Consider the following 27,223-nt stretch of genomic DNA (forward strand, 5'->3'; position numbering starts at 1 on the left):
TTCCACTGGACACAGATGTCCCCAAGTCTCTAAGGATGAGGGGGGGTGACCTGCGTGTCCGTGGCTCAACCACGTTGAGGAGCAAAGCCCGGGGCACTTAGGGGGCTCAGTCCCTTAGACGTCGATTTCACGGCAGCTCAGGCCACGCTCTCAGGGTCTCGGGATCGAGTCCCAGGTGCGGCTCTGCGGCCAGCAGGGAGCCTGCGCGAGACCCTCGCCCTCCCGGCCCCTCCCTCTGCTCCCCCCTGCTCTGTGCTCACTCAGTCTCTCTCTAATAAACAAGCAGATAAGATCTTTTAAAAACTAAAGAAAGCCTGGCCCTGGGGCTGGAAGGGTAGCCCGTGGGCCAGGCACAAGGACTGGGGGAGCCCGAGGGCCGTGTCCCAGGCAGAGCCGCCCACCGTGGTGTGCCAGCCCGCGCTGCCCCTGTGCCACCACCGCTCGGCCTCTCCCCGTCGCCACAGCCCATCCTGGAGCTCAGGAGGCCGCGCCGGCGGCTCACGCTCACTCCTGAGTGGGGACGTGTGTGCGCTTGGAAATTGTAATTAGATCCTGCCTCACGTTGTGTACTAGTTCCCAAGAAAATCATCTATTAATTGATTCCAATTACTCTTAATTGTTTCTCATACATTTCAATTAGGCGGCCCCGTTGTTCCCGGCGGGAGCTCCCGTTAGACAAGCAGCCGTCACGCCTCTGATGGCAGGGGCTGCCGGAGGAGCTCTGCCGAGGGGCGACGGCCCTGCACTCGGCCAAGGCCGGCCCTCGGCTCCCGCGGCTCTGCGGAGCGCGGAGCCCTGTCTTGTCTTTAAGGGGCTTTGGGGCCTCCGGCGCATGCAAGGGAGCAGCCGGGGCCTCACGCGCCTTCCGTCCTAGGGGGACGGCGGTTTCAGCCCCCAGGAAAACAGGCCCCGCTTGCGGTGCCGCCGCTGGAAATGTCCTCAGGGAACCGGGAATCGCCGGGTGGGGAGGGTCAGGTCCCGAAGCGGTCGTGAGGCCCGGTTTGCTTTCTTTTGGCTTTCGGGGGTTTCTTTCCCCAAATCTGTCTGAAGTATCAAGGATTAATTTTATTTTATTGTGGTAAAATACATAAATTACCGGTTTAGCTTTTTAAAGTGCAGTTCCGCAGCCTCTGGGACATGCACGGTTGGTGCCACCGTCATGGCTCTTGTGTCCCTGCTGTCCCAGAACTCCGTCGTCCCCGAGCGCATGCGGCCCCGGGAACCACCCGTCTGCTCTCTGCCGCTCTGTTTCGCCCTGTTCTGGACTCATCGTGGAAAGGATCCCGCTGTGAACAGCCCTGCGTTGGGCCGCCCTCCCCGGACTGTTCGGTGGCTCACCACGAAGCAGCCGGGCTCCGCCCTGGATTCCTTATTCAGGGCTGAGCAGCAGTCCGTTGTAGGGAGAGGACTGGTCCTCTGCTGATGGACATCTGGGCCTTTCCAGAAGCTGGTTATTGTGAGTGGTGCCGCGAACACTTGTGTCCCAGGTTCTGCTTGGATTTCGGGGACCTGGGGCAGAGGGGTCTGGGCGAGGCACTGCTGGGTCGTCTGGTCTACCTGCCAATCCGATAGGGACAGAGCATCTGCATTTGGGCAGCAGAGGTGAGGGGAAGAGGGACTAAGGTGCCCTGAGGAGGTGGGTGTCCGTCCTTCTGGGGACACTGGGAGAGCCCCGAACTGGGGGCTAGAGCAGGTGTGGCCATGGTGTCAGGGAAGGGGTCTGGCCAGGGAAATACAAGCCCTTCTGTGCTCGGTGGGCACAGCAGGGGCGCTGGTGACCGCAGGAGGAGGGCCCACAGGGCCGGGGCCGACGGTCTGGGTGAGGAACGTGGGGTCCCGGGCTGCGCCTGTGCCGGAGCATTTCCTCACTTCCGCATCTCGCTTCAGCGTCGTGGGCTTCCGTGAGCCTCCAGAAACCCTCCATGATCCCCAGACTAGAGCGCAGCATAAAAGCAGAGACAGGCGTCCCCAGAATGTGCCAGGGAGGCCTCTCCTCTTAGGCTAAGGTGCCTTCCTCCAGACTCCTCCGGAATCCTCTCTCTGTCGGAAGCCATCGTGGTCCCGCTGTGGATGCGGGGTCCATCTCGCCTGGTGCCCATCTTACTCAGAAGCTGCGTGATCGCGGTTGCTCTGTGGTCTTTGTCAAACAAAGACGGGTTCACAGAGCTGCCCCGCACCTGGGGACGAGAGTCTGCTTGACCCCACACCCGGCACAACGTCATCTTCAGAAAACAGTGAGGATAGCAGACACAGACCATGGTGCAGCCCGGAAGCTTCCACGGGAAGAGCCAGAGACCCGGACCCCAGCCCAGGGTCCAGGAGTTGCCATCAGCCAGGCCGTGAAGTCGAGAGAGATGCTGTGGTCGCAAAGGAGCCCCAAGCCCCCACCCTCCGACGGGCGTCTTCCGTGGCGCTCAGGTCATTCTCGTAGTCGATCCTCCACAGGCGGTCACTGTGGTGTCTCGGAGTTTCCCGGGTTCATGGCCAGACACAAGACCACCAGCCTCACTCCTCCTACTTGCTGGAGCTGCCCAGCAAGTCCTATCACTGGACAAGAAAGCAGGACATGGCATCCAGGTGCCGAGGCCACAGAAAAGATAGTGGGAGCTGGCCCTGGGGCACCCACCCAGAAACCACCTGGACACGGTTCCCCGGATGTCTCCACTGCCACCCTGGTCACCACCAGCCGCACCGGAGTCCTGGCTTGGTCTGCATACTGCCCTCAGCAGCCGTCTGGAGCCCATGGGGAAGGGGCCGGACGGCGCCTGTCTCAGCAGATTTAGCTCCGGCAACCAAACCCAGGTAACGAAGGAAGGTGGCTTCCAAGAGCATCGGGGACCTGCCCTGGACTGACTGCCATCCGCCACCCCCGCCCACAAAACAGCCCCCTTTGTGCTCAGAGCCAGAGGCCCCGGCCCCGCCTCGACACGGGCACGGGGGGAAACGGGACACACCTGGTCTCCCAGAGAGGACCGCGGACTCACGGCAAGGCTCTGGCCCGACCCAGAATCTGTCACCGTGCGCACCGTCCCCGGTGCTCTGGACAGAAGGCTTCGCGGAGTCTGTGTTCTGGGATCCGGGCCTCCTGCGTGAAGGCGGGCTGAGGTCGGGCGGCTGCCCCGGCCAGGCCCCGGCACAAGGAAGCTGGCCTCGCAGGCAGCCCTTCCTCGGCCTTTCCGCTCTGGAAAGTGAATGAAAGAATATTATTGACTTAGAGCGAGGGACAGTGTGAAAACCTCGGAGGACACCAGGAGGCCCCTGCCGCGGGCACCCACAGAGAGCGCGCTCTCGTCCGACCCGACCACATGGCGTGCATCCGCGAGTGTGGCTTGCGGAGCCGAGCTGGTGTGTTTTGACTCTTGACCGGCCAGCCCAAACAGATACACAGGACTTCAAAGAAGCTGAGTGGGGAGAAGAACATCTGAGATCTAACCCCAGAGGCTGAGGCTTAAAAAAAACACAGCCTCGGACATAAATCTGCAAATAAACTTTCCAAAGGAAAACATCTACTTCTTTCAGAACCCACCCTTCTTCTGCGACCAGTCCCAAGTCCTGGGAGAAAGCGCCACCTGGCCCTGGAGGAGGCAGCCGCGGTCGGGCGGGTCGGAGCCCCTGGCGGCCCGCTCCCTCGGGCGCACCCCGGCAGCCCCAGCCAGGGTCACAGGGGCCACGGGGGCCCCCCCCCGGCCTGGGCCCCGGGCCTCTCACTCTCCGGGTGTCGGAAGCCGGCATTCCTGCAGATCTCCCTCGCGGAATTCCAGACTCGCGCCCAGCGCGCCGCAGAGAGAGGAAGCCGTGACGGGCCCTGGACAGACACCGCCCCCAGGATGTGCCACCCCCGCCCCAGAAGCTGTCTCCGGAGGACTGTGGAGCCGAAGGGAGAGCGTAGGGCCTGCTGGGCCGATGCAATGTGTGTGCCTCTCAGACCCCCAGATCACGGGGTGTGTGCATGCGTGCATGGAGACGGACCCCTGGGCGTGTGAGCGTGTGTCGGTCCCCTCGGCGTGTGAGCGTGTGTGTCGGTGCGCGTCTACGCGCTTGCTCGCCACCGCGGAAAGGTAAACCGGGAGGGAGGGAGCGGGGAGCGGCGCGAGGGTGGACGGGTTTTTCTCCCGATCTGAGCCTCCCGGACATTTCCTGCACTAGAAGCGTCCAGCAGCTGCCTCTCCAAGCCGGCACCTCCCTCCTGTCGGAGAGAATAGCCCTTGTGTGAGTTGGGATAAGCTGCAGTGGGGGCGTGGGGGGCAGCACCCAGGACCCGGCTGGGTTCCCAGAGCGTCACCGGCCGAGTTGTGGTTGCTGCCTGCAGGGACCTCTCTGCTCAAGACCTGCCCGTGGAGCTGCGGGAGGAGGGCTGTGCCCTGAGGGCAGCCCACGGTGCTACACCCCGGCTCTGCTCCTGGACTTCGGCCTGGGCACTGCCGGGCCAGCGAGGGGCTGCTGGGGTGCCCGCCATACAGCCGCCACAGCTCCGAGCTGGCCGCCTTCCCCCTGCAGGATTTGGGACAGTTTTCGATTTGTTCTCTCTCCTTGGGGCACCCAAGTGGCACAGGAGGAAAGATTTCTTCCTGATTCACTTTCTCAGCCCCCCCCTCACCTGGTGATCCGGAGCCAAAGCCCCTGAGCTTTGGTGCTGGAAAGAGAGACGGTGGGGGAGAGACACACCCACACACCAGGCCCACGCGCAGACACACGCACGCGCCCACGCGCAGACACATGCACACAGAGACACACGCACACACGTGCAGACACCTGCACACGTGAGCGCGCGCACAGACACACGCACGCACATGCACACACGTGTCCACACGTACCAGCATGTACACACGCACACTCACGCATGCACACACGCACAGACACACGCACACACGTGCACACAGAGACACACGCACATACGTGAAGACACATGCACGCGTGTGCGCGCACAGACACACGCACGCACATGCACACACGTGTCCACACGTAACAGGCATGCACACACGCACACTCACGCATGCGTACACGCACACTCACACACGCACACTCACGCATGCACACACGCACACTCAGGCATGCACACACACGCGCACACATGCATGCACACACGCACACACGCGCACACAGACACACGCACATGCACACACGTGTTCACACGTACCAGGCATGTACACACGCACACTCACGCATGCACACACTCACAGACACACGCACACACGTGCACACAGAGACACACGCACATACGTGCAGACACATGCACGCGTGCGCACGCACACAGACACACGCACGCACATGCACACACGTGTCCACACGTAACAGGCATGCACACACGCACACTCACGCACGCACAGACACACACTCACGCATGCACACACGTGCACACTCACACACGCATGCACACACGCACACTCAGGCGCACACACGCACACTCACGCATGCGTACACGCACACAGACACACGCGCACATAGACACACACATATGCACACACATGTCCACCGTACCAGGCATGCACACACGCACATACACACATGCACACACCCACACTCATGCATGCACACACGCACACTCACGCACGCACACACACATGCATGCACACACGCACACACACATGCATGCACACACGCACACTCACGCATGCACACACGCACACAGACACACGCACAAACGCGCACACAGACACACGCACGCACATGCACACACGTGTCCACACGTACCAGGCATGCACACACGCACACACACGCATGCCCACACCCACACTCACGCACACACGCACACTCACGCATGCACACACTCACACATGCACACATACACTCACACTCACGCATGCACACACGCGCACACACCCTGCATGCACACACGCACAATCACGCACACACACACTCACACACACGCACGCACACACACGTCAGGAGTCATTTGTCCAGTTCTAGGGAAACAAGGCGAACCGCTCTGGGGGCTGCAGGCAGGCTTCCTTGGCATCTCCGAGGGAGACTCCGCCAGGGAGGAAGCGGATCTGACAGTGAGGGGGGAACGGAACAAGCCCCCCGCGGTGATGCGAAGGCTTCCCGGCGCCTCCAGAAACCCTCCACCATCCTCAGATACAACGTCCCCTCAGGAGCCAGGGGCCTCTCCCTCCTCTGGGCAGGGCGGGAGAGGCCCCCTGAACGCTTGGTCGTGGGCTTTCCAGAAATGTACTGTTGGACCTGGATGGACCATCTACTCCTCATTATCTGAGCAACCAACCAAGAAACGAGAACGCAACTCGCTGACTTCAGAGGCTCCTTCCAAACTGGGGGTGCTGCTTGTCCTGCCCCGTGTGCCGACAGGGTGGGGGGTGATGAGTATCTCCAGGGCTTGGATCCAGAGCTGGTCCCCCAGGTCTGATGCCAGGCCAGGCCCTCGGCTCGCTAGGGAGACGCCTGGAACCCAGAGTGTCCTGGCCACCGTGCCCTCTGGGGGCTCCAGATGTGAGCAGAATAGAAGGTCTCTCTGTGTGGACGAGGCAGGGGCCTCTCTGGGCAGCATACCGGCCCCGTCTTCCCGGTGCCAAGCTGGGAGCAGGGGTGCATTTGGAGTTGATGCTGACAGAACCCTTGTGAATGGGCCGCTGAGGGACCCCTGTGTGACAGTGGCCACCAGACCGTGAGCAGCCCTCCGGCGGGACTGTGCTGAAATCCCCAAGCCTCGGCCGGCAGGAAGGATCCAGTTCTCAGGGTGGCCAGCAGCCCTGGGACCTCTCGCGGCAGTTTCCTCTTCAGGCCATGAATTGGGAACTTTGGAAACCTTCATTCTGCTCTGTCCTCCCCCAGCCCCGCCTTCCTGGTCCTCAGGCGCCCCCTGATCACTCACCTCCTGAAGCAGTTTCTGGGACACACTGTCCTCCAAACCCCAATAGCTGGACTGTGTCACGTGGGACACAGCCCCAGTGGAAACAGCCCTCCAGGGTTAGAAGGCATCTCTACAGCCCTGGTGGTTGCCGGAGTGGGGCACAGGCAGGCCTCCGTGCACCAGTGTGTGGAATTGTGTACGGACGGATGGACAGACGGACGGAGAGTGATGACAATCCTGAGCAGGCAGCCCTGGCAGGTGCTCAGAGCACAGTGGGAAGGGCACCTACCTCCCTGGAGAAGGCGCTGCCTGGTCCGGAACTCGGTGGCCTCGAGGCTTCCTCTCGCAGAGGGACACAGGCAGGGAGCCTGGCCAGGCGTGGAAGGGCTTTGGACAGACGTGCACCGTGGTCTCACAAGACCCCAACGCCAGCAGCGACACTGGAGGTGACCCCCTCCCCTGTCCCGTACATTCCCCAACTGGCTACTCAGCAGAGAGTCACCTACTCAGGGGGAAGAGCGAACCCGCCCGCCAGGGGCCGCGGACCTCGAGCAGGTGACCTCCCGCTCCTCTTCCTGGCAGCAGGTGAGTCTGGGAAAACCCTCAGACAGGCCGGCACGGGGCCTGGGGACGGCGTGCCCCACCCGACCCCTGCCGCTCTGCGGAGCTGCGGCAGAATTTCTGACACGAGCCCCAGGATGGATGGTCACGCACTGCCCCCACCTGGGATCACCATCAGGGGCCTCACAACGGAGCTGGATCACTGTTCACTTCCTGTAAAGGGTCTGCACGTGGGGGCTCCAGGTCTGGGGTTCTCCCTGGGTCCTCGGCAGCACCGGCCAAGGTCGTGCTGGGGTCTCGCCCGGCTGCTGGGCCCTACCCTCCCTTGATTCTCCAGGCTGCGGACGGCCCGGACCCCGGCACATCCCCGACAGCCCGCACAGACGCGGACCTCTCTAACCCCGCAGGTCCCCCCCTCCCCTTCCCACCCCCTCCCTCCTGAGACGGTTCCAGGTTAGGCGGTCACGCCATGAGCGCCATGGGCAGAAGCGTTCACCAGAGGGACGTCTCGGGAGAGGCCGCAGAATTGCCATAAATGCCGAACTCCTGCTTCTGGAGAACCGGCGTCACGGATCAGTGCGTCCGGGGGTGTCTGGAACATTCCCAGCGAAAATAAAACAATTATTTTTGACAACTTGCATCAATACCATCTACATTTTTCTTCCCTGCGCAGCGTTCCCCTCCCCCACCCCACGGCCGCCCGTGCTCTGCTCGTCTGTGTCTTCAGGAAATGGAGCCAGGAAACTCAATAAGCCAATTGTTAGCCCCATCGATCTTATTTGGGGGCCTGAAAACTCAGCAGACAGCACAGTGTTAAATTATTAACTAAATGTTTCCACTCGCTGGGGACAGGCTTCTGTAAAGACCATCTAGATGAACAATGGCCTCTTTATGAAATTAGCAGGCAAAGGGACCGGCGACCACGGGGAGCAGGCGTCGCAGAGTGACCGAAGGAAGGTGCCCCCGGACCCCTCCGCACGGGGAGGAGAGAGGCGCAGAGAGGGGCGCTTGGCCAGGGGGTGCTTCCGGATGACAGAGCAGCTGGGAGCCTCCTGGAGGAGGCAGAGCACAGGTCCGGCAAGACTCAGCCCAGGGCACCCTCACGCTGGGCAGTGTGGGGCCAGAGGTCCGGGCCGGGGAGGACACCCCACGCTCCGGTTAGTCCAGTGGCTGGCTGTGATGGGAAGAGCCCCCCTGGGCCAGGAGGAAGCGGGAAGGATGGCCTGAGCTCCCGGAGCAAAGCCCTCAGACAGGGACCGACACCGGCGGGGCGCACGGGACACCCGCCCCGCCCCAGCCAGGCTCCCGCCCCAGCTCTCATGGGGAGGTCATAGAGGCCGTGACCGGAGCTCCGCCAGCCTCCTTCACTCCCAGCAGGGGCCGGGCCATGTGCCAGGGGTTGGGGTGGAGCGTGTGCGGATCGCCATTCCCTCTGGAAGCTTCCAGTCTGTGGAGGGAAGCCTCCGGTGCAAACGAGCGGCGTGCCTTGTAACCATCTCCTGACGTGAGGAACCGGGGACGTCCCCCAGGCTCCATCTGTGTCGGGCCGGCCGGTGTGGCCCGCCGTGAGGAGCCGACAGAAACGGGGAAGCCGGGAAACCGGGGCTCACAGTCCCCTTCTTAGTTCCGAGATGAGAAATAAAATTCAAAACTGGAGTGAGGCCTGATTCCGGCCGAAGGGTCAAGTAATCTCCCCAGGCCCGGTTCGCTCGGCTGAAGGGGCCGCCGGAGAGCCACGTGCACAGGCTTCTGAGGGCAGCTCTTCCCTCCAAACCCTAGAAGGAACCGCCAAGCCCACAGTCCACACGGGGTCCTTGTGGGAGTTCAGGGGTGTTTCCAGAGAGAAACCCCTCCCCCCTCCTGCAGGACCTCCAGGTGCTTGTGAGATGTTCCAGGAGACAGAAATGAACGCCCACGTGTCCGGGGCAGCCACGGGGCCACAGGGCCACCGGGGACTCAGCGTCAGGCGCCGGCTCACATACCCTCTGCCTGCTGGGAAGGTGGCTGCTGGACAAAGTGGTCACAGTGTGGGACTGTGCCCAGCGGGCCTCTAGCCCACTTCCAGGAAACGCAGCAAGAGCTTACAAGGGCCGAGGCTTTGGTTCTGCTCCAGCTCTGGTCTGCGGGCTTACGGGCGTCCTCTCACTCAGCCGTCACCGCGATCCACAAGGATCAGAGACCTGAGGCCCTGAAACCGTGGGAGAGTCACGCAGCCTCCCATCCAGCCAGGGGTGTGCAGCCAAGATCGAGCCGGGGGTGCATGGCCTCGGAGTCTCCTGTGCACGATACGTCACAGAGATGGTACACGGGGCAGACCGTGAGCGTGCACCCAGATGGCTCAGGACGGAGGTAACACCACCTGAACCGACCTCAGAGCCTTTGTGTGGCCCCCAGGCTGGCCAGCCGGCGCTCCCCAGGGCAGACGGGCAGCCCCGCTCTGATTCCTGGCTCTTTGCCGGTTTGTCTCCCGGGCCTCGCCTCTGAGATTCATACCAGGAGGCCCATGCGGTCTGCACCCCTGTGCACCTGCTTCTGCCCAACCTAGCGACGTTTGTAACGCGGCCACGCCGCTGCATCTGCCGGCAGCGCCCTCTCTGTTGTCACCGAGCGGCACCCAGGGCGTCGGCAGACCGTGGGTTGTTGGTCTGTTGTCCTGGGGGCGCAGTGTGTGGGGTTATTTCTGGCTCGGGGCAGACTACCAACAGTCATAGACAGGCCTTTGTGGACCGAAGTTTTCACTTCTCTTGAGTAAGTCCTCTAGGAGTAAAGTCACCGAGTCCTCTGGTGCGGGTCTGTCCGGGTTGCTAAGACACCACCCCGTTGCTTTCCAAAGGAAGGAGTCGTTCCGCATCCTTGCCGGTCGTGGACGACTGTCCCAGCAGCTCCTTCCCCCGTGACAGTTACTGGCATCCGTCCTCACATTCTAGCTGCTCCAGCGGGCGTGGATCGGCGTCTCCGCGTGCTTTCAGGCTGCGTCCCCCGATGACTCGTGACGCAAGCCCACTTTCACGTCGTGTGCTTAGTAGTCTTGCGCGTAACTGCTTTTGTGAAACTTGTGTTCACTTTTTTTTAGTGGATTGTCCGTCCCTGTGTCGGTTGATTTTTAGGAGATCTGAAGACACCGCCCGTCATCCGTACGTACGGCAAATAGCTCCTCCCAGGGCACCCTTGCCTCTTCACGTCCTTAACTGAGTCCTTTGATTAGAGGGTACTTTTGAATGCTTTGCAATAAGTGCTCTTTTTTAGCCTTTTTTCTTTTTCTTCTAAACTTCTTCTGTTCCATTTTCTCTCTCTTCTTTTCTTCTGGGACTTTGGTTACACATACACCAAATAGTGCCCCTAGGTCACTATGGCTCTGTTCATTTTTGGTTCAATATTTTTTTATTATTTTCGCTGGACAATTTCCATGACTCCATCCCCAGGTTCATGTGCGCTCCCTCCCACAACCTTCAGCTGGTTTCCAGGCCCATCCGAGGACACGTCCATTTCCCACCAGGTCCTTTTCAGTCCTAGAAATCCTGTCTGGTTCGTCACGACGTTTTCCATTTCTCTGCTGGCATTTCCTATCTGTTCACTCCCCATGATGACCTTTTTATTTATATCTTTGGATGCATTTGCAGTAGCTGCTTTAACGTTTTTGTTGCTAATCCCGACATCGGGGTCATATCAGAGTTGGCGTGTCTTGACTGAGTTTTCCTCTGACTATGGGTCACATTTTCCTATTTCCTTATACACTTGGCACTTGCTTTTTATTTTATTGCTTTGGACGCAACACATTTTAGAAACCCTAGAGTCTCAGCTTTCCTCTGTAGAGTGCTGGTTTTTGTCCTAAAGCAGATCTTTGGGTCCCCAGCTGTTGGCCAGGAGCTCACCTGCAGAAGCTGAGCTGATTCTCAGCCAGCGTGTGCCTGTCTCGGCCTTGCGCTCACTCTCGGGAATCAGGCTTGCTCTTAAGGCTTGGCCCCTCTAGGCTTTATTGGAACGTCAAAGGCGTTCTCCAAGCCCCTCTGAGTTGACAGGACTCTAATTCTAGATGGTCTCGCACCAGCTGTGATGGACAACAGCTGGAAGAGCTGCTCCGCTCTCAGAACCTTCCCGCTGTTGCCTGTGGCTGGGTCCCTCGTGCTCTCCCAGTGCAGGGGTCAGCCGGGGTGGGAGGTGTTCAGTGCAGACCGGGGATCCCCTGTGTGTGGCCCTCTCCCCTCCAGGATTTCCTCCTTCCACTTATAGCTACCCTGGCAGCCTCCAACCCCACTGTCTGGCCCGTCTGTCTGTTAAGACTGGGGCTTTCTCCCAGAGTTCCAGCGGCCCCACCGCAGGTAGAGAGGGCAGTGGCCTCTTCCAGAAAGCCAGACAATGGGGGACCCTCACCAGTACAGCTCTTTCTTTCAAGGGTTGGTTCCCTGATGTTTCCACCTGCTTTTATTCACTCCCTAACGCCGACCATGTTTCATGTGTGTATTTTGTCTGTAGTATAGAGTCGTCCTCTGCGGAAGGAGGAGTCCAGCGTCAACCACTCTGCTGGGGTAACTCTGGGATCCGAGCCCCTGGTGCTACCAGCCTTTAGGGTTCCGTGGACACGTCTGCGTGCTCGCCCTGTCACCCCTGCTGCAGGAGGGAGGTGGCTGGCACGGGCAGTGTTGTCACCACGCTGCAAGCGATGGCGGGGTTCGAACTGGCTCAGCCCCTCACTGGAGAACACCGAACTAGTAGGACGAGGACTTGGGTGTCGGACCCCGGGGGGCAGATACGAGCCTCACACCTTCCCAGCTGGTGGTTCTGAATGTGTCACCCGGTCTCCGTGGACCGCCATCCCGGTCACCCCTCAGACCCTCCATGCTGCCTTCCGTAGCTCAGTTTTTCTTGGCGGTCTTCTCGCCCTGCCCAGGCTGCCTGATGCCCCCGCCCGGGTTCCCGGGGACCGACAGAGCCCCACAGAGGCCGTGTGGCCGTGGGCCAGGGCCTCCACCACGTGGGAGCGGTTGAGGAGCTGCCTGGGAGCACGAGCATAAAAGGGGACATTGAGGGGCGGGCTCCAAGGAGACTCGCTCTCCATCAGGGCCCCACAATGTGGGCTTTGTGAGGCTGGGCTGAGCTGAGCGGGAACTTTCCTTTTTCTTCTAGGGAGAGATTATTTAATTTAAAAATAATTGAATGTGGAAAATGTTGGATATGGAAACTGTTTATCAGGTTTCCTTTTTTGTTTCTCCCGTTGGCTTTGCCCCATGGTGGCGAGCGGCAGTGCCCTCCCCCGGCAGGTCGGCAGACGTGTCTGCGCCGTGCGGTCCGTACAAAGCAGTCGGTGGTTTCCCAGAAGCTGAATCTCCGGCTGCTGATGTGGCTGTTGTGGCTTAGTTGGGGGGGAGGCCGCCTGACCGGAGGTCGCGTCCATCTGAGTGGCTGAGTCTGACCCGCCTGTCCCTACCATGCCCCCAGCTTGAGTCCCCATCATTCCTCTTTGGATGCCCTGTGGTCCCCCCAGGACAAGCAAGGCTTCGTCCTGCCTCCCTCCATTCTGTCCCGGGGGCCCCTTTCCCTCAGCTCCACTTGCCCCAGTCTCCCAGCGGCCTCGCAAAATCTGCCTCCCCGCGAGACGTGTCCTGATGGTGACCCAGGCCCCGGGCCTTTGGGCTCCAAGTACCCTTAATTCAGCGTCCATTCCCTTTGGATTCACACACTCCACTTTGAACGGGCCAGGAGCTGCACGGGGGAAGGACCTGCTGCAGCTGCACACCTATCCCTGGAGTCTGACCAGTGCGTGGCCGGTGTCCATGGAGGGGCTGAACAGACTGGACGTCTGACCAGTCCCTTGAACTGGCTCGGGACAGGGCCTGCCGACCGTGTCCCCGAGGCTCTGCCTTCCCTCTCCCCCAGTGTCCGTGTTCTCCTCCAAGACAGCCCATGACCTCCTCCATCTCAGGGGGCTCAAACTGCAACCAGGAGCATTCACTGCTGGCATGGGGGCCAGCCAGGCTCAGGGAAGCCCAGAAGACATCTCACAGCCTCCCTGCGAGCTCCTAGAGGACCTCAGAAGACCCAGCTGTAGAGTCTTGCCCCAAGAGGGTAGGAAGAGTCCTGAATGGTGCATGGCCCTGGGAATGCAGGAGGGGTTGGGACGGCCCCTCCCAGGCCCCTCATGCCAGGCTCAATTTCATGGGAGGTTCTGTGTGAGGCAGACGAGCTGAGAGGCAGCTCGGCGGCCTAGAGCAGGCCGCGACGCTGAGCAGGACTGAGGCTCGGTTCTGGGTAGGGATCCGGCCGAGGGAGGGTGAGTCCTCTGGCCCCTAGCTTCCATCCCAGAAGGGGTCTGGGGTCACTTCGACCTCCCAAGGGGGTGACTTAAGTCCCGTGGGTAAATGCTGTCTGTCCGCCTCTGCCAGGCCCGCCCCCATCCTTTCTGCACCCGAGACAGAGCTCCGCACCCAGTGGGCGCTCAGGGAGCAGCCAGGGGCCAGCGGAGGGCAGAGCGGCAGGGAGAGGCAGAGCATCCCGGCCCCAGCAGCGCAGGGTCAACTCCTGTTCGGGGCAGCCGAGCCAGAGTCATGGGGAAGGGTGGCCGATGGATCTTGCGCCCGCCACGGGCACCTCTCTGACTTCAGAGCTGCGGCGCCGGCACCGTGGACAGCCAGGCCCTGAGGGAGGAGGAGGCTGGAGCTCGGGGCTGCAGTGAGAGCAAGCTGCAGACTGCCCTGGTCCCCACCTCCAGCCCCCTGGCTCTTTCCCTAGACAAGCCCTGGCCATGGGGGCCCTGGCGGAGGCGGGGCAACACCTATGTCCCTCCTGGCCTTTCCCATGTGGCCACAGGCCCCTCCTGACATCCCCACGACGGGTGCTGGGCCCTGGGTCCTCCTGAGGACTTGGACCCCAGCTGTGTGTCTCAGGGGCTCGTCCCGCCTCGGCCAGAAGCTGCCAGTCAGGCCACTGGACACGGAGAATGCGTTTGGCGCCAGAAGCAGGGCTTTGCTCGCAGCAGGGAGAGGACGGGAGAGCAGCAGAGAAGGGCCAGGAGAGGGGCACGGGGAGCTCGGGACGGCACTCAGACAGGGCAGGAGTGGCCGGCCTCAGGCTCCAGCCCACTGGCCTCGACCTCGGGCCCTGGGTGTTTCTCTGCAGGTCTGACTGTGAGCCTGAGGCCTGCGGCTCTGCAGGGGCTCCGGGAACTGTCGCGACCCCACTGTCCCCCGACCCTGGGCCTGGGCCCCGAGCTCTCTGGAGCAGACATTCAGTGCCTGGTTGGGCAGCACCCTTGTTAGTATTCGTGTGCAGGCCTGGGAGAAGCAGAGCAGGAGGGCAGCTGTTCAGCACCATTCCCAAAATCATGGGCCAAGGGCAGGGGACAAAGAGCCGTCTTCATAGGAGCGGCAGGCACAGCCTGCCATTCACGAAGGGGACTGAGCCGGCGGCCAGGGCGCAGCGGTGCAGGCAGGCGTCTCCGGGCCTCTCTTCCAGCTCCTCTTGCTGGGTGACCTTGAATGCTAGGTGCCCCCCAGCCACACGCAGGGCTCCCGACACCAGCCACTGGGTTCTGCAGAGGACAGGCGTCCTCCCCCCACAGGGGCTGGGGCCCGGTGAGCTCAGGCTGGCGGGGCCGGGGACGTGCGCGCAGCGGTGGCCGGACAGGCTTCCCGCGCAGTCGCCGAGCATTATTAAATTCAGGAGCCAGAAGGCGACTCGTGTCTGCACGGTTTTGTCAGCAAGAATCCGCGGTCCGCTCGCCCTGCCCCCACCCCGGCCGTGTCAGCAGCTAACGGCAGGGCTGTCTGGAGGAGGCATTCCCAGACCTGGTCTCTGGCTCCCAGTGAGGGTCCCCACCCCGAGGGAGATAAGATAGAGCCGTGTCGGGGAGGAGGTGCCGACGGGGCGCACCGGCACGCTGTGAGTGATAAAAGGGGCTTCAGAAAGGTGCTGACGTGGCCACCGCATTTAATGAGGTCACCGTGCAAGCGGCCGCCCCGATAACCCGGGGGTCAGGCGCCCACCAAGTGGCAGGGCAGGAAGAGCCGCCGCCGTCCAAGCCCAGCGTCCACTTGTTTCAAGCGGTCCTCCGAAACGCAGCGGGCACCCCTGTCCCAGGACGGCCCAGAGGACCCTGGCTAGGGCGCTGGGGCAAAGAGCAGCAAGCCCAGGGCAGCGGTCAGCCAGGGGCTCGGGGGCGGGGGGGCGTCAAAGCCATCTCACGCCACGCCTTCTCCTGCCGGCCAGGTCGAGGGTCAGCTCTGGGGGCCTGGACGTCTGCACGGCTGGAGGTCCCTGCGGGATCGCTGGGGCAGGCTGCATACGGCGCCAAGGCCTGGTCTGACCCCTTGCCAGGCGTGGGGAATCAGGGGCCCGGCTGGCAGGGCTCTAGGATCGCTCAGGGCCCCCCCATCGCGATCGCTCTGTTCCTTCGCCTCCAACCCCAGCCCCAGCCCCAGCACCGAGCACAAGCTGGGGGAAGCGGGAGTCAGAGGCGCACCCGTCCCTGGGAAGCCTGTTCCCGTAAGAGCTGAGCGCCCTTGGAGAGGACCCCCTGTCCCCATCTCCACCCCTGGGTGGCCTGGGGCTGCGCTCGGGGACTGGGTAGGTAAGCGGGCAGGCGGGAAGCGCCCCCCACCTGAGATGTGCGGCGCGGCCCACACGATGCTGGCAGCCCCTGCGGTTTGGGGCCCCTCGCGCCAGGGCTGTGGACGGAGTGTCTGCCAGGCGGAGGGAAGGCTGAGGAGGCAGGGGCCAGCTCCTCGCTGGTCGATCTGGGGTGCAGCTTGGCCTCACTGAAGGGCTCGGCGTGGCTCGGCCTGGGAGTGCCTGGCAAGTAGGACCCACGGCACAGGTGGCTTCCCAGGCGGCACCCAGATCGCGGGTCCCAGGGGCCTCCTTCAGCTCAGAAGCAGAGCCATGTGTCCCAGCAAGCAGCTCCCTCCGCAGGCCAGAGCTCTGAGTCTGTGAGGCAGCCCCCGCTCCCCGAGGCAATGGCCAGTGCTTTCCTGTTTCCAGGCTTCATTTTCGTGCTCAGAGTGGTGGCACCTGGCCAGTCCTAGCTGTCCCGGGCCGCATGGCCCTGCCCTTCCCGAGCCCACCCTGAAGGAGGTGTCCCACCTACACTTCGGATCTTTTTATTCTGGACCTTGCGGGGAAAAAAAAAAAAAAAATCAGCAAACCATTTCCAAAAATAGCCAGCAGAGAGAGGGGACCATCTGGGTCTTTGCCCACTGCCTGCTGGCCTGCTGGGGACGGCGGGGCTGGCACAAGCAGTCCCCCAGACTCAGGAAGACCAGGCTCCTGCGCAGCCCCCAGCGGGCCCTGCCTCCCAGGAGAGGCTGTCGGTTGGCCGGGGCGGACGCGGCATTGCAGAGGGTGTGGCCGCTGGCTTGGGGTTGTCTGAGCAGAGCTGAGCCCCCCAGGGTACACCCAGGCCATGCCCAGTACCTGCTGCATCCTGCCACACCCTCACCCACTGGGCACTGGGGCAGACAGCGGGAACCCCGCGGGATTCGCACAAGGTGGGTCCCCCTCCAACCTTTCAGGTAGAAAAGGCCCTGTTCAGCGCAGGTGTTCTGAAGCCACTGAGAGATTTCAGACGTGGGAACCCATGTTCCCCTGGCTGTGTTTAGAAGATAACTCTGTGCTGGGACCCAGGAGCCCCGCAGAGCCGTCGCCACCAGGACGTGAGGGGGAGGGACGCCAGGCAACAGGTGCCAGGGCTCTCCAGAGCAGGGGCTCTTCTCCCCACGAGGCCACCCGCCCTGCCCGGTCCTGCAGCTGGGTGCCTGCGACCCTGCAGGCCCAAAGGCCTCAACCAGGTCCAGAGCCACTGCCTGGCCCTCCCCGGCGACGGTGACAGCTGGGTCCTCGCAGGAACGAGGAGCACCTGGACCTCCGGGTGGTTTTTATATTTTCTATGTAAAAATTCGAGGGAGTTTTTGCCTTTCATTCATTTCCACCCTTCCGGCATAATGATGGCCACAGCGGCTCTGGGAGGTCTGCGCCCGCCTGTGGGAGAAGGAAGCCGGGGGTGCACAGCGAGGCCCCTGGAGCCAGAGCTCTGCTGGCTCCAAACCTGTTTTTCCCCCTTCCCCCCAAACAGAGGGGCTCTGAGAAATTTTCAGCCTCGTTTTCAGACGAAACCAAGCCTCCCTCCCCACAACCGCTCCTTTTACCATCAGGAACACCTTCCTCCCGGAGGACGCACACAGGTCCAAACCACGCCAGGGCCTCAGCAGCGCCCAGGTGCCCGGGCCGGGGAGGGCCACGGGGACCGTCCCTCTCTTTCCTGGACCGCCCCCCCTTCCTGTGCCCGGGCCACAGAGCGTCTCACTTGGCATTGTAGCCACAAGTTTGATGGCTTTCTCTCTCCCTCTGTCTCTGCCTCTCTCTCTTGCTCTATCTCTGTCTGTCTCTCTGTCTCTCTCTGTCTCTGTCTCCCTTTTTGTCTCTGTCTCTATCTCTTTCTCTGCTTCTCTGTCTGTCTCTGTCCACCTCGCCTGGGGACCCACCCCCAGACCCCCAGAGAGCAGGACGGCCACACCCTGGACGTCCGAAGAGGACACTCTTGGGAGACCAGGTGCCAGCGGCCGTCCTCTGGGGGTGCCCGGCGAGTCAGGGCGGGGGACCCTGCCTCACCCCACGGTGCATCGTCGGGGGGGCTGGCTGAGCTCGGCCCCCGGCCCCGAGCCCCTGCCCCTTGCAGACCGCCCGGTGGCGCTGTGGCCTCCGGCCGGGGCTGCGGGTTCCTGATTGTTTCCTCCCTGAAGGCCTCCCCGTCCTGTTCCCCTCGGCTGCGCCGCCCCCGGGGCTGACTGCGCGTGGGGGGATCCCAGGAGCGTTTCCGCCTCTGCGCTCTATCAGCGCGTTTGTTCTCCGGCCCCGGCCTTTCTTCTCCCTCCGCGCAGCCCAGCCTCTGTGATTAAGCCTCAAGGTCTCCCGCGGCTTTTAATAGGCCTGCGGCCCGGCCATCTGATGAGGGCGGACTGGCGCAGCTCGTCCCAGGGCCGGCGCTGGAGGCCTCCTAATGCACGGTATCAATCACGACTGTCAGGCCATTCAGGCCCTAAATACATCCACCCAGTATAAAATTATACGAAACAGGGGAAAGAGGCCGCGATTGGCCACATATTGAAAACAGACATTAGCCCCCGCCCCGGCCTCGCCCCCCCCACCGGTCTCAGGGTCCCCACCGGCCTCGGCCTGTCTCATGAACAATAGGGGGCTCGGGGCGTGGGCCAGGCCACATGTGGTCCTCGTCAAAGTTCCGTGTCGTGTGCAGAAGTGACACAGAAGCGGGAGCTGCGGCTTCGTCCGGGGCGGGGGGGCTCGGTGCAAGAGAGAAGGGGCGCTTGGGGGTGCTTGCCCTGTGGGCTTGTCCCCAAGAGGGGCTGGGGCTACCGTGCAGAGTGGGCGGGGGGCCAGGCGGAGGCCATTTTTGGGCAGCACCCCGAGCTGGCTCCCGGTGCCGTGCTGAGCCCCCCGGGCCCCGCTGCAGGGGCGAGGCGGGGGGAGTTCCCACGCTGGACCCCAGCCAGGCCCCTGTGCCCCTGGGGGTCGCCCCCATGGCCGGGACTGGCCTGCTTCCCCGGGCTCCCCAGCTGCCGCCACTTCCTCCCAGAGGCTGTCATAAAAGTTAACCGGGTGTGAAATGTGGTAAAAGTTTATGACGGAGGATAATCCGCCCCAACCTGCGTGGAGCAGGGGCTCCGCCGCTCACCTGGCGCGGCTTCCCAGGTCCCCACGGCTCGCTGGGGTAGGGGGAGGCCCAGGGCACCTCTGCTTGCCCGGTAGAGGCAGACCTGGCTCCATCCAGTGGCCGCCCCCCCCGTGCTGTCGCGGGTCATCCCGGGACGCTGCTCTGGAGGCTGGTCCCCACTGTCATCCACCTGTAACCCACGTTCGTGCCGTGTTGGCCACAGGCCAGTGACACGCACCGTCCGCCCACATTTCATTCGTACTGCCTCCCGTGAGATCGGCAGATGGACCCCAAGAAGGCTCAGGCCGGCCCCTGTCCTCCTGGGCTGCCTGGAGCTGCAGAGCCCCCCTCCCCAGAGATCGTACTGGTTCCCAGCTGGGCCAGGAGCTGCTCTGCAAACCTGCAGGGGTCTCTCCAGAGGCCAACCCAGGCCTAGGGATGTGCACACAGCTGAGCCCTGAGCTGCCTGGAGCACACAGGCCCGGCCACAGGACCCAAGAGAAGGGGAATGATGGACTTCCAGGCTCTTGGAGGTTCTCCACGCCTGTGGAAGGACATGCCTGTCCTTGCTCGAGACACTGGTCCGGGGGGAGCCTGAGCGGATCACCATTAGCGAGTGAAATAGCATTCCAGGTACGGTGGCCAGGGATCCCGAAATCTGGGCATTGGCAGGGCAATACGGGGCAGATGGGGGATGTGGCCTGGCCTTGGCACGTGATTCTCCACGACGCTCCTTGTCTGGGGTGCCCTCAAGGACAGACACTTCGGAGGTGCCGACCACAGCAATGCACAGGAAGGCAGGGGCCCAGAGGCCCCTGGAGGAGAGCTCTGGCTGGGGGGGGGTGGGGTGGGCTGTTTGCAGAAGCCCATTCTCACTGGGCAGCAGAGCGGCCTCCTCCCGGAGAGGGCAGCTCCAAGGCCCGGGGCCGTGCGACCTGGGACGCAGACACGTGAAATCCTAGCCTAGCTTCCAGCAAGTCTTGGCAGGTCAGAGAAGCCAAGAGGCCGTGTGTCTGATATGCAACCACGTGGGCACAGGCGGGGTGTCCGGATGCGGAAGGTCGTGCATGCAGAGCTTGGGCAGGGCTCAGGGAGGGGAGCGCCGTGTGTGCCTGGCCAGGCATTCCACAGGAGGCAGGGCTGGTGGCAGAAGGGCACCGAGGGCAGGCAGGGGCACGACTCGCAGGCCCAGCGTCACCGTGGGCGGGCCGGAAGGGAGGCAGTGTGCCGGGACTGTCACAGAAAGCAAACCATGACAGTAGCGGCAGCCTCGGAGGCCAGCTGGGGGGCGGTGGGAGTGACGGGCCCGGGAGCCCCGACCCGGGGGTGTGCGAGGGGCGCATGGACTCTGGGTGTTGCATGTGCGCCCCGGTGCCGTGGGCCCTGGTGCCGTGGGCCCTGGTGCCGTGGCAGGGGAGGGGCCGAGGCTGGAGGGTCAGGGGAGGCCACCGGGAGCTGGTCACAAAGCCATGGGGCTGAGTCCCTTCCTCTCCTCGGTCGCTTCTGCCCCTCGTCTCATCCCCTTGCCTTCCAGTTGGGTCCCCATGGCCGGGCCCCCCCACCCACAATTTGCTGTCCATTTTGTCAGTGCTGGGGGAGCAGCGTGGCCTCAGTTTCCCCGTGAGCCGACAAGGGTTGAGGCCAACAGTTAGCTGAGCTCTCTGACAGCATGGGCGACGTCTGTGTGCCGGGCCCTGTGCCCAAGGACACACGGACTACGTCTCCGCAGCCAGGATGAGGCAGGGTCCTGGGAGAGAGGCTGTGGCCCCGTCGCTCACCGATGTCCCCAGGAGGTGGTGTCAGAGGCTTTCCTGACTCTTGCTGTGAGGAGTGTGGTTTGGAGAAGCCCTGGTTTGTGCGTCAGTGACAGTGAGAACAAGGACACAGCCACTCCCCGTGAGCGCGGGGCTGAGTGTGGCCCACATGTTTGCTCCTACGACCCTCACGACCCGCCTCTGGGGGGACACTCAGCACTCTGGGGTCACGTGGATGAGAGGTAGAGCGGAGGAAGCCGAGCCGCGGCCCCAGGGAAGCAGCCAGACGGGGGAGCCGGGTGTGGCTGCTCACCACTCGTGCCGCCAGGCAGAAATCGGGGTGCCCTCTGATCCCGCACTCTCCGCCCCAACCCCCCCGTCATGAGATCAGGGAGGACCGTAGGCGAAGACGCTCGGCACCAGCCCCCGGCACACTTCCTGACAAACAAGTGGCCCTTCGGTGATGAGGTGAGAGCGGCCACCCACGCCTTGAATCGGGTGCAGCTTGAAGGCTCCACGTTCCTCCGGGTTCTTGCCGAGACGGTGCCGCTTGCCTGCCCATGACTTTCATGCCAGTGTGAGCAGAACTTCCTGAATCTGAAGCAAATAACCCCCACCTCCACCAGCGCCCGATGGGCGGACGGATGACCACGGCAGCCCTGTGCCAACCCCAGCCTCACCTGCAGAGCCGAGCTCGGCGTGAGTGTGCACGCCCGATCTCCGCGGCAGGGGAGGCCAGTGGCCAAGAGCCTCGTCCTCCAGACGAACAGCATCACTGCCGTCCTCGGACCCGTCGCCTGTTTGCAGAGCACCGGGGAACAGAGCCCGTGCCGCGGAGCCCCTGTGGCCACGGAGCCCCTGTGGCTGCAGACGTCCCAGGTCCTGCTTAAGCCCCACCACGCAGGCACTGCCTCCATTTCACAGATGAGCAAGGGCAAGGCTAGGGAAGTGATGTCGGGGGCAGGTCGAGGTCCAGCAGCTAGAGTTGGGGAGCAAGCAGCTGGGCAAGGTGCTGGGGGTGGACAAAGTCAGCAGCGGGTCCTGGAACCTGGCCACCCCCCCCCCCCCACCGTGAGAACATCCCAAACTACATAACCGTCAGGGAACCAAATCACCTGCCGTCCAGTGGCTGGTATGCCGGGTCTGCAAACAGACAGGGCGGCTTTGCTCAGAGTAAACATGCCGGCCAGTGCCCTGCCCAGATGCCGGGCCCACACAGACGCAGGGGGGGTCCCCAGGTCCTCTCCCCAGCCCGGCGGGAGCCGCAGTGGTCCACAGCCGGGTGCAGACACGCAGCTTCTGCGCGGCCAACGGTCCCCAACCCCGGACAGAGGACCCGATGCCCAGGACATGGATCCTGTCCCTCCCCAAAGCCCTCGTGTCCCCACAGAAGCTGTGAAGGGAGGGCTCATGGTCAAGCCTGCTGGGAGCCACCCTGGAGAGAGAAGACACCCGCCTCCCCGGGGACCTGTGTTCTCTCCACCCTGGAGCGCCACTCCATTCACGACGCCCTTTCTAAGCGAGCAGGACACCTTCCTCTCAGCGCCCGTGCGGCTGTGTGCGCCCGGCAGGGGCTTGTCTCGCCTGGAGAAGCCCGCCCTGGCCGGGCTGGAGAGGCTCCCACAGCCTCTGCCCATCCCTGGCCGTGCAGCCTCGGCCGGGGGCCCGCGGTGCCATCCGGTCCTGGAGCTGAGAAGCCCCATCAAGCCACCTGGGCAGAAGCCCTCCGCGTCAGCGTTTCCAAGAGCCTCGGCCCCTGCCTGGTTCTCTTCCTCCCTCCCCTGGACGCAGAAAGCACAGTTTTCCCCACCGGCCCCTGACAAGCACCCCAGGAGAGAGGCCAAGGCCTTTGTCTGGATCCTGCTCAGACCGTTACCCCACTTTCCTGCAGAGCGGCTCGTGTGCTCCCAGGGCCTGCTGGTGACACAGGAGAGAGACCAGTGGTTCTCAACATGGGCCACACCGCCCTCCAGGACTCACGGGCAAGGCCCGCAGACACGTGTGACAGGCACCGCGGACTGGAGCCCAGTGACACCGCGTGCCACCCGGTGGCACCCAGACGGCCCCCAGCGGCGGAGCACGGTCCGCAGTGGGGAGACGGAGGAACCCAAGCCAAGGCAGCCATCTCAGAAGAGCCGGACGGTGGACCTGTGTCCACACTGGGGCAAAACAGTGCCCTGGGGGAATCTTGCCAGGCTCTCAGTGGAACCCCCCGCCGGGCACGAAAGGACATTACGGCAGCCCTTCCTGAGCCTTATACTTGAGGCCGCGAGGAAGTGTCCGCCGTCCGGGGCTCGAGGCCAGGGTTCTGGGAACAGGGCCCAGAGCAGGACCAACGGCCGCCTGCCGTCTGCAGGACGTGGCTCTCCAGGGACTTGGGCTCGGGCTTCCCTTCCTGGCCCTGGTCACCCCAGTTTATCCTCACAGCCCTCCACACCCCATCCTACGGGCCTTTAGAGTCTCTAGAAGACCATGGGCCATCGCACCTTCCTTCCCCGTGGAAGAAACAAAGCTGTGTGTCGTCTGTAGGACAGTAGGGCAGCGGCCGCCAAGCTCACACGGAGACGGAGGCCGGGACGTCAGCTTTGTAAGGGCGCCACTGGCCCCCATGTGCAGACAGACACCCCCAAACATAGACACCGCCGTCGGAGGGCCGCTGCAGCCGCTCAGCTCTGGCTAGAAGCACCAGGCAAACTAATACACTCCACGTGTCCCCTCAGCCGGCCGCAGTCCCTTGTCCCCAATTGTCACCTACTTGGAAGCTCTGGAAACGAATCCAATGCTTCTTTCATCCCGTCACCGGGGACACGGCGCGTTAATGCTGACCGTATGTGCAGAACCCGCGTGTTAGGCCAGAGACTTCCGGCCAGGGGCCGGTCTCCTGCTGCGCGCAGCCAGATTCTTCCAGAACCGCACTGCTGTTTTCGGACAGAAGGTCCTGTCTGCTGGCCTGGAGGTCGAGAAGCTGTGTGAGGGGTGTGCCTCTCCCGTCGGGGGTGGGCCAAATGTGCCCTGGATGGCCTGGCTTCTCTCCTGGGGACGAGCCCCTGGCCGCAGCGGTGGAGCGTGTCGAGCTCTGGGGGGGCGAGGACACCCGGCGCAGTGTGGCTGCAGGGTTGCTGGCCTTGTCTCTGATGAGGATGAAGCGCCAGTTTCCAGAGCCGGACGCTGCGGTCCTTGGGAAGAGGGGAGACCTTGGCAGGCCGAGTGCTGTGCCCAGGAGGGCCACCAGGACCACGGTGGTAGCCGAGCCTGTCCTGGCTAACGGTAGGGATGGCAGGAGCCACCGGGCTGTCCTGCCCCACGCCGCACGTGGAACAACCCTGGGAAGTCACAGCAGCGACGGCAGACCCTGTCCCGCCACAGGAGGCGGGGAATGGGCCGTGGCCCGCGGTTCCGCACGTCTCCTTTTCTGTAGCGGACCTGCCTCAGCAAGACTGAGTGAAGACACCGGCTCAACAGCCACAGCCACGTCTGCACAGCAAGTGCCTATGGGGGGGGGGCCTTCCTGGGACCCCTTCCCCGTGGCCCTGCGCAGCCCAGATGGAGATAGGGTCCCAGCGGAGAGGAAGCCACGCAGGATCCAGAGCCAACACGGCAGCAGGGATTATCTAGAACCTTCTCCAATGCTCCCGGCACTTGGGAACCCCCTCAAGCCCGTGTGGAGTCCAGGATGATCACTGTTTGGTTCAGGGGGAGAAAAGCTCACAGACAGCAGTTTGTCCGACGCAGCCACGGGATCTGTCCGTGGTATAGGAATCGTCACCCAGCTGGAACCCAAGGTCCATTTAGGGCACAACAACCGGCCAACGCTGACTTCCTCTGGGGAAGGAGCAGTTGCAGAATACGATGGAAGGTGTCTCAGACTTTGCAGAAAGGCCCCAAACAGGCCAGGGAGAAGAATGAACTGGAAGGAGTTTGGGCAGGCAGGAAATGACACAGCCCGAAAGACCACAGGCCTGTGCGGGCATCTGCTGGTGGCCAACCAGCCCCGGGATGTCCATGCGGAAGGTGAGGGAAAGCACCCCCTCCTGGCTCGGCCCCAGCTCCCAGCAAGACTCCTCTGCCAGGAGCCCGGGGCAGACACCCATCTGGGGACCACGACCCTGCACCCACAGATGCCCATTCCCCTCTCGGCATTTATAGTACGAATCTCAAATCCCACGGAAAACTCTATGACAGAGGGGACATGGTGACATGGGGCTCGGCCGCTCTGCACAGGATGGCCAGGAGGTCCTCCGCTGAGAACCAAGGGGATGTCGAGAAGCACAGGTGGGCAGCCACACACCACGGTTCCTGCGAGAAGAAGGGATCCAGCAGGAGACCCACGGAAGCAGGAGGTTCCCGGGAGGGGAGGAGCTGCGGGCGTGAGGGCAGGTGGGGCCAGCAGGGTGGAGGCTGGACGGGCATGAGATGACCAGCTCAGAGGTGGTTGGTGGTCACGGGGCTCTACTGGGGGCTTGATTTAAGGGCTCCATCTCCTTCAGAAGAACGAGCGTGTCTCTCCAGAACTCTCCAAAGGGCAGGGATCTGAAGGCACTGCCACAGGCAGCCTCACTACATAAAAGGTGGTGAAGGACCCCCCCCCCCGGGATGTCTCCCCCAGGAGGAGAGGTAGAGACCAGAACCTAGAGGCTGGGTGCAGCCCACGGGCCGTCCCACCTGGCAGATCCAGGCGTGCGCAGAGCGGACCCCAGGGGACACCTGCATCTCAGCGGGCCAGGAGCCAGCGGCCGCCATCCTCCCCCGACAAAGGCTGTGTTGGAGGGCCCACATGCCCCACATGCCCCGCGGCCGATGTCTCCGAGATTGCTGTCCGCGGCTGTCATTGTCCTTCGACAACTGGACTAACCATCGGGGGGAAATGGACGCCACCATCCCTAATGAAACGTTCCACAGGAAGATAGTTATTTCTGGGGGATTCCACCCCCTGTGGAGGGAGTCGCCGGCGGACAGGCCGGGGGTCTGTCTCGGGGAGGAGTCCAGGTGAGCACGGGCGAGCCGAGACGTCCAGCTGCGCCTGCGCACCACTCTCAGACGTCTGCCTCTGGGGGGGGGGGGCAGCGTCTACACTCACGGACGTCTGCCTCTGGGGGAGCGGGGGGCAGCGTCTACACTCACGGACATCTGCGTCTGGGGGAGCGGGGGCCAGAGTCTACACTCACAGAGGCAGAACGTCCTGTGTAAGCTCCCCGCGACTCCACAAAAAGGCCCAACGCCGGCCCTGCTGCCACCTCATGGTCGTGTCCAGAGGAATGCCTGCTGCCCCACGGGAATGCGCCCGAAGCTGCCTGTCAGGACGAAAGTCCTTTTGAAGAAGGAAGGCAGGAGTAGGAGGAGGACCCGGACAAGCCAAACCCAGACCCTTGCAGGCCCTATTCCTGTGAGATACACGGGGAACACATGCCTCCAGATCCCGGACCAGGGGCATCCATGCTGGCAGCCCCCCTTGAGTAGCTGGGGCTCCTGGGAAGCCTGGGCAGCTGCGTCTTTGCTGGGGCTGGGCCGCGACTGAGGCTCCGGGGGGTCGAACACGGGAACTCGTAGAAGGAGTCCAAGGGCTGCTCCCTCGTGGCGGCCACAGGGGCTCCCACCGCCAGGGCCACAGGGGGCTTCCGGAAGGGCACCGTGCTCAGACCAGCCTAAGCCCAGACCCCCGTCCCGCTCCGCCGTGGCACGGGGCTTCCACTGCTTAAGATGTTTCTCCTCCCGGGGTGAGGTCTGGGGCGCAGGTCTGTACTGCAGGCGGTTTCATGGGGTTCTTCGGGGTTCCTGGTTTGCCATCATGTGGGTCCCCGAGAGCAGCCACCGGAGCGCTCACCCCGACACCGCCGCCCGGGAGCGCAGAGGGGCCGGGCCATGCCCCAGCGGTGATCACACAGGGACGCAGCTCCCCGGCCAGGGCGCCTCTGGGTGAGGCTGGCAGCCCACGTCCCGTGGGCCTTTCCAGTTCAGCCCAGGTTACTGGAGCCTCTACATCCAGACCAGCCACTGCCCGAGCCACCCCCGCCGACCCCCCTCGCCCTGGCAACAGCCTTGTAATGACCTTGCACCCCTGCACGCGGCCCCCGGCGTGAGGGTAAAATGAAACCAGGCTGACGGCCACACAGTTCCTCGCCGCCAGAGCAGCGACCCCCTTCCCCACCCCGCTGCCCTAGGGGGACAGGGGCCTCCTGGAGACCAGGACCAGAGCACGGCCTTTAGTATCATGGTCCAACCGGGCGGATGGAAGCCCGACGTAGGGGCCCACCCCAGCCCAAGGCTTCTATGATTGCTTGTCGAGACACCGTGTTTTCAGGTGACTTGTTCTTCCCACAGCCGAGCACGCCGCTCTGGACCGCGTGGGCCGGCCCCGGCGCGTGGCTGCATGTGGGAGCCAAAGGGAGGAGACGAGCAGGGGGTGACCGGCCAGGGAGCCGCTAGGCCAGTGGGCCAGGCCTGCGG

General features: G+C 63.2%; 1 protein-coding gene across 5 annotated transcripts in view; it reads left to right on the forward strand.

The window, feature by feature from the left end:
* Positions 1 to 27,223, forward strand: part of PRDM16 (PR/SET domain 16) — a 297,726-nt gene that overhangs the window by 208,402 nt on the left and 62,101 nt on the right. The gene's annotated exons all lie outside the window — the stretch shown is intronic.

The sequence above is a fragment of the Mustela lutreola genome, chromosome 10, assembly GCF_030435805.1.
Source record: "Mustela lutreola isolate mMusLut2 chromosome 10, mMusLut2.pri, whole genome shotgun sequence".
In the NCBI taxonomy this organism is placed as follows: domain Eukaryota; kingdom Metazoa; phylum Chordata; class Mammalia; order Carnivora; family Mustelidae; genus Mustela; species Mustela lutreola.